A 12,924-nucleotide genomic window follows, 5' to 3' on the forward strand; every position below is an offset into this window, starting at 1 on the left:
ATGCCCCCACAGTGCCAGATACACATATGCCCCACAATGCCAAATACACAAATGCCACCAAAGTGCCAGATATACTCCCACAGTGCCAGATATGCCCCCCACCCACAGTGCCAGATACACAAATACCCCCACAGTGCCAGATATGCTCCTACAGTGCCAGATACACATATGCCCCCACAGTGCCAGATACACATATGCCCCCACAGTGCCAGATACACATATGCCCCCAGTGTCAGATACACATATGCCCCCACAGTGTCAGATACACATATGCCCCCACAGTGTCAGATACACATATGCCCCCACCCACAGTTTCAGATATACACCCCCACGGTACCAGATACGCAAATGCCCCCACATTTTTCCTGTCACCACAAGCGGCCATCCAAGGCTCTGCCCATTTACCCCCAATCTACACCCCCCCCCTCCCCCAAGAATCTCTCTGTCCTCAGAGTCCCAGTGGCGGGAAATACATTCAATGGGCAGTGCAGAGGGAGCCCTCCCTGCACCGCATAGTGTGCCTCATCCCTTTCTCTGCACCAGGTGATGTCACACGGCTTGAGATCACATATGCGCCACCATGCAGGGCTCTGCTTGGTTTCCGCTGATGACCATGGGGTGGACTGAGGATAGAAGGCGCCACTGGATCCTGACCTGGAATGCCGGAGTGCTGCCTATCGCAACTGTACCGCTGGCAGCACCTGACCTTCCTGTCAGTTCCTTTCAGTGGATAGAAGACCTGTGTGAGGAGCCGAGTCAGAGGAAGCAAGAAGAAAGTAAGTGAACTTTAGGGTGGGAAGACATAAACACTAAACATACAAAGGGAGAGGGGAGGACCACCATAATGGACACATAGAGGGGGACTAATAATGGACACAGGGGGAGGACTAATGGGCATGGGAGGACTAATAATCCACACGGGGGGGACAACGACTAATAATGGAAATGGGGGGACAACTAATAATGGACACGGGGAGAACTAATAATTAATACATGGGGGAAATAATAAACACTGAGGGAGGACTAATAATGGATATGGGGGGACTAACAATAGACAAGGGAGGCATGATAATGGACACTGAGGGGGGACTAATAATGGATACGGGGGGACTAATAATGGACAAAGGGGGGGGACATAATGGACAGGAAAAATAATGAAAACGTGGGGGGACATAATAATGGACACGGGGTGTAATAATGGAAAGAAAGGGTCACTTAATAATGAACATAGAAGGGGAGGTGGGACATAATAATAGACAGAGGGAGGACACATAGTAATAGACACAGAGGGGGGAGTGGACATAACGGAGAAATCCAGGTGCTATGGAATATACTTATCTTAAAATATTAAATTGGTATATAATGACAATTAGACTGCAGCTAGTCACATGGCCTGTTGCTGGACTGGCCCTACACAAAACACAATAAAAAGGGGAAAACGGCAAAATATTGTTGGTATACATCTGCCTATTGATAAAATTGATAGAGGGCTTCTCTTTATACAAATAATACAATATTATCCTGAACACATATAAAACCCTACACAAAAAACAATACTCCCCTCCTGCGCTAATCTATTATGATATACTAGGTGCTTCATCGCGCCCTACGGGCGCTCTTCACACCGTCGCAAGGGGCTACGCCCCCTTAACCCTTGCATGCCTTTCTGGGGTTTAATATTTGTATTATATGGAGTATTACCTGCATTCCTTTGTTAGTGGTTAAATATTGCACAATGAAAGGGCGTGCGATGGTGAAGGAGGCGCAGCCCCTTGCGACGGCGTGAACAGCACCTGCAGGGCACGATGTACAGAATGTAGCGGGTGCGGGGGGGGACTGCGGATGGTGTCTGTAGATGCTGCGGGTGGAGGGGAGGCAGAAGTGGGGGTGGGGCCCGGATGGGGAAGGTTCAGGAGGTGCTGGGCGTGGGGGAGGGGCAGAGGAGTGGGGGATGCAGATGGGGGAGGGGTCCGGAGGCACTGCAGGTGGGGGAGGGGCAGGGGTGCCACGGGTGGGAGAGGGGCAGGTGTGGGGATGTTGTGGATGGGTGAAGGGTTCCGGAGGTGCTGTGGGATGGGTGTGCCGGGAGTTGGGTAGGGGACCGCAGGCACCATGGGTAGGGGCAGGTACGGGTGTTGCGGCGGATGGGAAAGGAGGTCCGGAGGTGCTGCAGGTGGTGGAGGGGCAGGTGCGGGGGTGCCATTGGTGGGGGAGGGGTGGGTGAGGGGGGGACCACTGATGGAGGAGGGTGTCTGCAGATGCTGCGGGTGGAGGGGGGCAGGTGTGGGGGGAGACGTATAAGGGGGGTGAATGGTGGAAGGGGCCTGGAGGTGCTGTGGGTGGTGAAGGGGTGGAGGAGTGGGAGCCACGGGTGGTGTAGGGGGTCTGGAGGCACAGCATGTGGGGGAGGGGTGGAGTGCCGCATGTGGTGGAGGGGAAGGTGCGGAGGTATAGTGCATTGGGGAGAGGTCTGGAGGCGCTGCGGGTACATGCCATAAAAGGTAGTTGGAGGGTATGCAGTAACAGGGCCAGGACAGGGGTGACAGGGTCAGTACAGGGTTGACGGGGCCAGGACAGGGGTGACGGTGCCAGGACAGGGGTGACGGTGCCAGGACAGGGGTGACGGTGCCAGGACAGGGGTGACGGGGCCAGGACAGGGGTGACGGGGCCAGGACAGGGGTGACGGGGCCAGGACAGGGGTGACAGGGCCAGGACAGGGGTGACAGGGCCAGGACAGAAATGATAGGGACAGGATAGGGGTGACAGGGCCAGGGTAGGGGCGGCAGGACCAGGACAGGGGTGACGGGGCCAGTATAGGGTTGACAGGGCAAGCACAGGGGTGACAGGGCCAGGATAAGGGTAACAGGGCCAGCATAAGGGTAACAGGGCCAGGATAAGGGTGAAAGGGCCAGGATAAGGGTGAAAGGGCCAGGATAAGGGTGAAAGGGCCAGGATAAGGGTGGCAGGGCCAGAATAAGGGTGGCAGGGCAAGGCCAGGGGTGACAGGGACATGACAGAACACAGGGCACGGGAGAGATTGGTATTAGGGACAAAACAGTGGTGACAGACAGATGTGTCTTACCGGAGTCACTGCTGCTGGCTGCTGCTGTTCCATTCCAACCTGTTGGGATCTGCTGCTGCTGGAGACTTGGCATGGCTGACTCTCTCAGGCTAGAGTCCTGCTTTCTCTGCCAGTCCGCATCCCTCCCCCCCTCCTCAGTCACACACCGCAAACCTCGCGCAGCTGCCGGGCACTGTGGTAAGGTGAGACTGGAAATGACTGGTTAGCCCCCAGGAGATGCTGCGGCTGGAGGGAGGAGGGGGTCATAGCATGCACGTGGCGCGGACCTCACGGCTTCCGGGCACTGTGGTAAGGGGAGACTGGGAGTGACTGGTTAGCTCCCAGGAGACGCTGCGGCTGGAGGGAGGAGTGGGTCAGAGCCTGCAAGCAGCTCGGATTTCTGCAGCGCTACCCGCCAGCTAAAGTGTGTGAATGAGCTGGGCGCACTCCACTGCGGGTGGCAGCGCTGCAGCTAGCGGTGGGGTTGCCAGGGCTGGAGATAACAGAGGCAGTACGGAACCTGCACAGCGGCAGGTGCCCCACTAAACTGCAGCTAAGAAGCGTGGAGTGTGTCAGAAAGTGACGCTCCTCCGCACCAGAGAGACCCTGCTGAGTATGCTGATTTGGGGGGTCAAGCACACAGTGAGCCGGTGCCCGTCTGTCTGTATGACATACCCCTCACACACCCCCATACCTTCCAAATGTCCAGATTTTCGCGGGACAGTCCCATTTTTGGGGGTCTGTCCCGCTGTCCCACCCGCGGGTCGCAGTGTCCGGCAGTGGGGGGGGGGGGGGGGGCAGTTGGAAAGCTCCTGTACTCGCTGTTCTGCTTAGCAGAGCAGCGGTGAATAGTGGAGACAGAGGGAGAGGGGGCATCAGGGGGTACGGATTACGGGGGGGGGGGGTTCCAGCAGCAGAGCCGGATTAAGGGGGGGGGGTGGCCAGGGGATACGTACCGTTGGCCCCACAGTTTTAGGGGTCCCCCCGGCTGGAGTAGCTCTGTCCCAGCTCAGAAGCTCCCCCCGTCCTGCCAGCAACAGCGGCAGCATTGTGCTACAGTCAGCACACGCTGCTGCATATTGGCAGGTCTGTGGTGTTGCAGGGAGGCAGCAGTCTCCCTGCTTTCTTCTCCCTGTGCGGGTGTGTAGGGGGAGCGACCACCTCCTCTGGATTTAGCCCTAGCTGAGGGGCCAAAATCCCATAAAAAAAATAAAAATAAAAATTGGAATTTGCATAAGGGGGCGTGGCCGCACGGGCCGCGATTAGGCCACGCCCCCAACCCACAGCAGGCACAGCAATGAGATAGGGCTCCCCTGTCTCAAGTGCCCTGTGCCCCCGGACTCATAATCAGCCCTGGGGGCATGCCAGCAGCTCACAGAGCGCTGGGCAAGCCCCCTCACTGACGAAAACGGGGGCCCTCCCGTGAAGCCACGCCCCCTTTTCGCCGAGTGTGTTTCCCTCCTTCTGCCTGGAGAAAGCTCCTGCAGAAAGCTGGGAGGTATGCACCCCTGCCTGTGACATGCCCAATGCCCATGCTATCTGCTCCTAGTCTCCTGTAGATTTGGCCAGATCTCTGTGACTCATTTGAATAACTCCGCCCACTGTTGTGACTCCGCCCAGCGTTAGCAAATGAATCACAAGGTCACAGAATAGGGCTATTATATAGGAGATGGGATGTGAGAAAAAGTACCCAGGCGATACTAGTACAATTGGCTGCCTAATTCCCCTAAGTTCCCTGTTAGAGGAAACTAAACGTAGAAATGGAATGAGAAATAGAGGAATAGGGCGCCCAAGGATTGTGTCAACCCCAAAGTTTAAAAAAACTCAGAAAATTATACGGTATGATTAAATCTGGCATTAAAACATAAAAATATACTGTTAATTTAATAATTTATTAAAAAAATACAGAAGCATACAGTGTCCATCACATTACATAGTTAGCAAGATGCAAATCTCCTGTGTTTTGTGGAAGGGTGCAGATAAACTTCTGCCTGTATCTTTAATCTTCCTTATAGAGTATTCGGAGATAACATCAGAAAACAGTAATAGCCCAACGCGTTTCGTCTAATATCAAGACTTCATCAGGGGTGTGTCTAGAATCATAGGACAACTGATCAATGCTTAGCATTTATATAACCATTACTGATTACAATATACAAAAAATATAATTAAGAATAATAAAAAGTGAACAGTATAAAGACAATTAAGCAAGACATGGTATAGCAGAGCAGTGTTATAATCAACCTTAGTCACAGAGAGAATGAAAGGAACAGGGAAGGAACAAGGAGCAAAAAAAACGGGGGAGATCCATACATCATAATTACAAGACAGGACATACCTCTGATTTTTTATAAATAATGACAAAAAAGAACTATTTTGATGGACCCAGACAATCAATCAAGGATATTCATAAGGAAAATTCGATAACCACCATTGTGGTACTGTCACTCCAACCTAATTGGAACATATTAATTGAAGTTGTAATCAAATATGTAAAAAGGCTATTACCAGATTCACGTATTTGGGTATTACACCACATACCTCGAGAGTCGACTACCCAAATTCTAACCATCAATAGAGGAGGTTCAAGATAATGAAGTTGGCTAATTCCAACCCAAAAGAACCTAATGGATCAATTAATTACCATAGATTAGTATTGGTGTGTGTGGGACTATAACATGAGATACTAAGGATTTCAAATAATAGCAATCTTTCTAAAAAATGTTGTAACTTACATATCGAAAAATATTTATGTGCTAAATATCTCAACCTCTATCTGTACATTAACTTATGGTTATATTTAAATAGATTCAATAAGCTATTCCAAAATCTATATATAAAAAGGGTATATAATGACATACCTCAAGGGTCAGCTCAAACAATGGAGCTTATGCATACGAGAGATCCTAGTATGAATAAATGGATTTTGGAACCTGAGAATTCAAGTAATGCATTTCAGTTAGGTATCCATTAGTATCTAGCTTTAATAAGAACGAGGTTTCAAAAAGAAGAAACCATTCAATAAGGTCTAAGTGACATATGTGTGTGTATATAGATATATAAAATAGACACATTTAAAATAAACACATATTAGTTATGACTACTCATACATTGATCATCATAGAGAATAATACACTTATGGGTAACATACTTAATTCAAAGGAATTTCTAGTGCAAACAATATCCATTTATAAGTATCAGAATGTAGTGATACATACAACCGCTTTACAGAAAACATACACTGAAGTGTATGATCAATTAAATGGAGCCTTGTTCTAGATGTTGTATATATGTACCTTACCTTCCAACAGCAAGTCAGTGATTGTCCAAACCTCCATGCAATGAAGCATGAGGAACAAGGCCTAACTTATATAGGCAAGGAGGAATGACATCACCTCCTAAAGTGGATCAATTAGTAATTTATCAATTAATATATATTCTTAAAGAAATTATATTTTTGTGATTTTTTTCAAACCCTTAAATGCATGCAGCCTACCAGCCATTAAATATGGATCAAGATAATTTGTCTTTTTCAATAATTAAACTAGGACCCACCTAATTTGACCTTAATGGGTTAATGACCCCACAACGTGCTTCATGAAATAATCCTGTTGTGTGATAATCTTTTTAAGAGTGACAGCTTTGTCTGCCTATGAGGACGGTGAGGGGCGGGACAAACACCAGCAGAGACATGATATCTAAGTATACCAGCTTTTTAACCAACGCAGTAACTTGTGGAATAAAGACCTCATCTCAATCACACATGTATCCCTTTCAGCCCGTCCATAAATAACATGCCCCATGGACCGGGATCGCTCAGCATGGCGACACCAGCACCATGCATACCTAGACACCAGAAAAGCCCCCCGCGTCATGTGCCCACGTCATACGGCCCGGACATCCAACACCGGAGCGCCAGCTTGCGCTCCAGTGCCATGACGACCTGCGTCTACGAAGACGCTGGGAGTGTATCCTGCATCACGAGACCCGGATATCAGACGTTGGAGCGTGTCAGCTTGCGCTCCAGCGCCATGACACTGTGCGTCTCACCTACTCAGGGAAAAAAAACTCTAATGCAGCCCTTCATACAATTTAAACAAGCTAGTGGGCGTGTACTAGTGAAGTGTAAGATAAATGTATTTCCCTACCTACACCCTTATTCTGTTAGTGAAGCTTAATTCACTTATTAGTATATACTTCTATAAAATTAATACAAGTATTACATGGTTAACTATAACTCCACATATCGTGTTTACCAATAATTAAATGAATTTTTAGTGCACATCTAAGTTAATTATCAGTGTCTATTAATTCACAATACAAATTTGGTTGAATGTAGTGTATAACATGACTATCCAATGTATTTGACATGTAGTAAGGATAAACACTAATTAATCCCAAATTACTACAATATTAATGCACCCACCGTACATCTTATATTCAGTCTGGGTCTGAAACGATATGATCGTATTCGGTATTTTACGCCTCCAAGGGAACTTTATTCACCATATGGTGATGTGTGTCCAATACCTACAGAACACAACTCTATTTATCTTTCTACGAGTGGATAATAGTGGATCAAAAATTACAAACTCAGGGATTTATGACACTCCGAACTATATATTGCCATGGGTAAGTATTCTACCCCCTTTTTTTGCTCCTTGTTCCTTCCCTGTTCCTTTCATTCTCTCTGTGACTAAGGTTGATTATAACACTGCTCTGCTATACCATGTCTTGCTTAATTGTCTTTATACTGTTCACTTTTTATTATTCTTAATTATATTTTTTGTATATTGTAATCAGTAATGGTTATATAAATACTAAGCATTGATCAGTTGTCCTATGATTCTAGACACACCCCTGATGAAGTCTTGATATTAGATGAAACGCGTTGGGCTATTACTCTGTTTTCTGATGTTATCTCCAAATACTCTATAAGGAAGATTAAAGATACAGGCATAAGTTTATCTGCACCCTTCCACAAAACACAGGAGATTTGCATCTTGCTAACTATGTAATGTGATGGACACTGTATGCTTCTGTATTTTTTTAATAAATTATTAAATGAACAGTATATTTTTATGTTTTAATGCCAGACTTAATCATACCGTATCATTTTCTGAGGTTTTTTAAACTTTGGGGTTGACACAATCCTTGGGCGCCCTATTCCTCTATTTCTCATTACATATAAAACCCTATCTATCTATCTATCTATCTATCTATCTATCTATCTATCTATCTATCTATCTATCTATCTATCTATCTTATGCAAAGAAAAGGGAGGGTCATTGAAGTGGCTGAAGGTAGGTGTTAGTTATGCCCATCATAGTGCTAGCCACACCCCTGTACAGATAATTTCCCAAAACACTGGTCACGCCCTCCACATCATTAGATACACCCCTGTAACACTGGTCACACCCCTTATGGCAGCATACAATAGGCCTTTCATAAATTTCAGCTTCAGGCCCATGTGGTCATTAATCTGGCATTAATGTGGAGTATTTGCACAATATGAAGAGCAAAAAGTACTCTCTTAGGGGGGAATCCAATTGCAGGCGGGATTTTGGAAAAACCCTGCGGCACTGGGTTTTCACCCACAAAGGCCGCAAGGTTTTGGTATTCAGTTAGAAATCAGAAAATTGCATGCAGTGATTTCTATAGAAATCACTGTGTCTTTTTTCTTGCAACTCCAGAGCACATCGTTAATTTTAGGAAAAATCAGTGGGTACTCAGTCTGGGACCTTGGTGGCAAAATCACATACACACTAAGTACTAGTAGTGCACCCTATTAGTTTCAGGTCTGAATTGACTAGTGTAATAGACCAGAAAAAGTGTTGGAAATATACACACATGTGGTCACGGGGTGAATTTACCTGGATACATGATTGGATTCCCCAGAAATTCTGTAATTTCCTATGTCAATGAATCCATAAAAATACGTATAATTTCCATAAAGTGATATCAGGAAAAAAATGCTGATGCTCTCGGGCGGCATGACTCAAGAATGTTTGGGAACCACTGCTCTAGCCTCCAAACCTTCTAATAAAAGTTCCCTGAAAAGCTGATCAACTTACTAAACAACCCTATGGGGGAATCCAAAAACAACCCTATGGGGGGAATCCAATTGCAGGTGAGATTTTTTTTTAAATTAGCGGCACTGGGTTTTTCCCACAAAACCCTGCGGCTGCAGGGTTTTGGTATTCAATTAGAACTCAGAATTAGGACGTGTGATTTCTATAAATATCACTGTGTCCTTTTTCTCGCATCTCCAGAGCAAGTCTGATTTTTCATAAAATTGTTACATAGTTACATATAGTTACATAGTTGGTGAGGTTGAAAAAAGACAAGATGTCCATCGAGTTCAACCTGTATTATAAAATGATATATCACTTAGATGCTGTAGCCTTGGATATTTCTATCAGTTAGGAATTTATCTAATGTATTTTTGAACTTATTTAGTGAGTCCACCATTACTACCTCCTCTGGTAGGGAATTCCAGATCTTTACTGTTCTTACTGTGAAGAACCCTTTCCTCCGTTGTGTATGAAATTTTTTCTTCTTCTAATCTCAGGGGGTGTCCTCGTGACCTGTGTAGCGGGTTTTTTTTTTTGATAAACAGATCGTCTGATAAATCCTTGTATTGTCCCTTAATGTATTTATAAGTATTAATAATGTCCTCTCTCAGCCTCCTCATTTCCAGTGTAAACATATCTAACCTTGTTAGTCTTTCCTCATAATTCAGTGCCTCTAACCCCTTAACCAGTTTGGTGGCTCGCCTCTGAACCCTTTCGAGTTCCAAGGTATCTTTTTATAGTGTGGTGCCCAGAACTGTATACAATATTCCAGGTGCGGCCACACCAATGATTTATACAGTGGCAGAATTACACTCTCATCCCTTTTCCCCATTCCCCGTTTTATGCAAGCTAACACCTTATTTGTATTTGTTGCTGCATTTTGACATTGCGTACTGCTACTAATACCCCTTTTCCACTAGCTTTAAAAACACGGGTGAATGCGCGTGGGTGTGATTTACCTGTGTTTTTTCCTAGTGGAAACGGCCCCCCCCTGCAAATTCCCAGATCAAGTGATCCGGGAATCCTACCCGGGTAGCTTGCCGGGTTGAACACGTGTTCAACCCGGTAAGCTGTGTAGTGTGAACGGAAGCCATGTCGATGCGACACGGCTCCCGTTCACAGTGTATGGAAGGGCGGCGCTGGGAGATCATGTGATCTCCCAGCGCCGCCCCTGCCACGTCACCAACCCGGCAATATGCCGGGTTGGTGAGCGCTGTGGGAAAAGGGGCTGTAGCACGGGTCGCAGCCGTGTCAGGCTCCCGGCTGCGACCCGTGCTACAGGTGGAAAAGGGGTATAAGTCTATTATCAATGAGCACACCCAAATCCTTTTCAGCTATGGTTATCCCTACATTTTCCCCATTTAATTTATAGGCTGCCCAATTATTCTTAGTCCAAAAGTGCATAACTTAACTCATTCTCCATTTGCCCAGACCTCCAGTCTGGATAAATCATTCCGCAGAGATTCAACATCCTTGTCTGAATTAATTACTCGACACAGTTTAGTGTCGTCTGCAAAAATTGACACTGTGCTTTCTAGTCCCACTCCCAGGTCATTAATGAATATGTTAAACAGCAATGGCCGGAGTACTGAACCCTGTGGTATTCCACTAAGCACTGAGACCCATTCAGAAAACATCCCATTTATCACCACTCGCTGTTTTCTGTTATACTTACCAGTGGCATAGGTTCATCACAGATGCCCGGAGGCAAGATAAATATTGGTGCCCCCCTATTTCCTATATCAAGATAAATATATGTATGTATGTGTGCGTGAGTGTGTGTATATATATATATATGGCTATTAAAATGAAATTCGTTTAAACCTTCCGTTTCAAGTCTGCTGAGTGCCGCCTATCTACCTTTGTACCTGCATGGTGGAGTCAGCAAACTCCACGAGGAGGGCACCGCAGCAATTACAGCATTGAGGAATTGAGTGCCGGACATACCACTTTTTCTTTGTATTGGATTTAGCACCAGCAGCTGCCATTCTGCTAAGGGCTTTTTCTAGTCAAGGCACCTCCAAACAGGTATCTATATTGAAAGACCACACGGGACCAGGATCTTTTGACAGCATTCCAGCTGTTTTTAACACGAGTTACATATTGGACTGCTGTAAGTTTTTAATAGTGGACATATTGGCTTTCATCTATAGCTCAAAGTGGAGCGGCAATTGAGCACAGTGGTTATGGCAGGAGTTCATGCAGACCTGGAGGCCACATTGGATCTCATCCATAAAGATGCAAGCGACCGATTTAGCTTTTCTGATGCAGAAGCAAATGCCATAGTGGTTGGGAGATGTCTGCAGGACGAACCAGTCACCAGCTCTAATGAAGAATTGTTTAGGGCCTGGCTTCGCCTTAAACAAAGGGAATGTGATTTCACGTATCACGGCATTACGCTTTCGGACTACTACCGCAGTAACCTTATTCCGCGAGGATTTCGGATACGCAACTCACCGACCATTGGGCGCTATAATGCCCAATTTTGCCGGCGGTGGGTTGCGAGCCTTAACAAATGTTCGATGGATTTGATCTTATTGGTGATGGAGGAATCTACAAGGGAGTTGAAGACTGTCCAGGAACAACTACAGACCTTTGAAACACTTAATAAGGTGAACTTATCCTTGGATGTCCAATCTGACTGGTTAAACAAACTGAGCACTCAAATGGATCTCTATCGCCAGAACCTCATAAAATTTAAGAAGGACAAACTGGTGAAAGTTCAGAGGGACTACGCTCAGAGACAAGTTTACCCGTGGCTGGGTAGTTCCACTACCAATCAGGAATCCGGCTATAGACGACGGAGATATCAACCACGTCGGTATGGTGAACAGACACAGGGTACTAGTACTTCAGTCAGTGACTCCGATACAGCATCCTCCTCCACCACCACTAGAGATCCACGCATCCCTTTAGGTCAGACTCAGCGGGGGTTTCAACACGATCCAATCGGACCCCAGTATCCGGACGAGGACGCGGCGCTCGCAACAAAACCAAAGGATCACGCGGTCCAAAACCACAGCGAGCTTGAGTGAACTTGTCTTTAACTTATCATCCACACCCCTGTTGGACCAGGAGTATAGACTGTTAGCAAAGGGATTATCATTTGTTCCAGCCCAAGGACCTGACCCGTTTGAGTGGAAGGTGGAAGTGCACCGTCTGGGAAGGACTTTGAGGAGAAGGGAATTCTATAACAACAAGCTTCCTAACATACCCAACAGTGACATTCCCCCTCAATTACGGAGCATCATCCCTGGGTCTAACTTTGACCCCCCCCAGCCTCAACCCGTCCATCAGGACTTTCCTACGCATGCTTGAGAAAGAGGGACAAAATGTACCCACTTATAGTCAGTTTAGCAATATGTCTAGGGAGGATAGGATTACTCTTAGAGGTTTATCTACTAGAAAGGACATAGTAGTACGTAAGGCGGACAAAGGTGGTGCGATAGTGGTCCAGGACCTGAAAGCCTACATTAAGGAATGTGACCGCCAATTAGGTGACTTGTCCACATATAGTAAACTACATAGGGACCCTACACAACAGTACAAGATGGAGTTAGACCATTACCTGGCAGAACAACTTGACCGGGGTATTATCTCTGGGGACCTTAGAGATGCACTTAGAGTGGAGTTTCCCAAGGTGCCCCTTTTTCACACTGTACCTAAAGTACATAAGTCCCTTATTGAGCCCCCTGGTCGCCCGATAGTATCGGCCAGGGGCTCTCTTTTTCACCCAGTGGCGGTATTCTTGGACGCATTTTTAAACCCTTGCGTCCAAGCATTACCGTC

General features: G+C 46.5%; 1 long non-coding RNA gene across 1 annotated transcript; it reads right to left on the bottom strand.

Annotated features, from left to right (window-relative positions):
* Window positions 1-4,983: 4,983 nt before the first annotated feature.
* On the bottom strand, window positions 4,984-6,390 carry LOC134935242 (uncharacterized). Its single transcript, XR_010180006.1, has 5 exons — window positions 6,363-6,390; window positions 5,923-5,994; window positions 5,603-5,685; window positions 5,400-5,515; window positions 4,984-5,154 (listed from the first exon to the last, which is right to left on the bottom strand). It is a non-coding gene; the product is annotated as an uncharacterized LOC134935242 (long non-coding RNA).
* Window positions 6,391-12,924: the final 6,534 nt, after the last annotated feature.

Source organism: Pseudophryne corroboree, chromosome 6 (assembly GCF_028390025.1).
Source record: "Pseudophryne corroboree isolate aPseCor3 chromosome 6, aPseCor3.hap2, whole genome shotgun sequence".
Classification (NCBI taxonomy): domain Eukaryota; kingdom Metazoa; phylum Chordata; class Amphibia; order Anura; family Myobatrachidae; genus Pseudophryne; species Pseudophryne corroboree.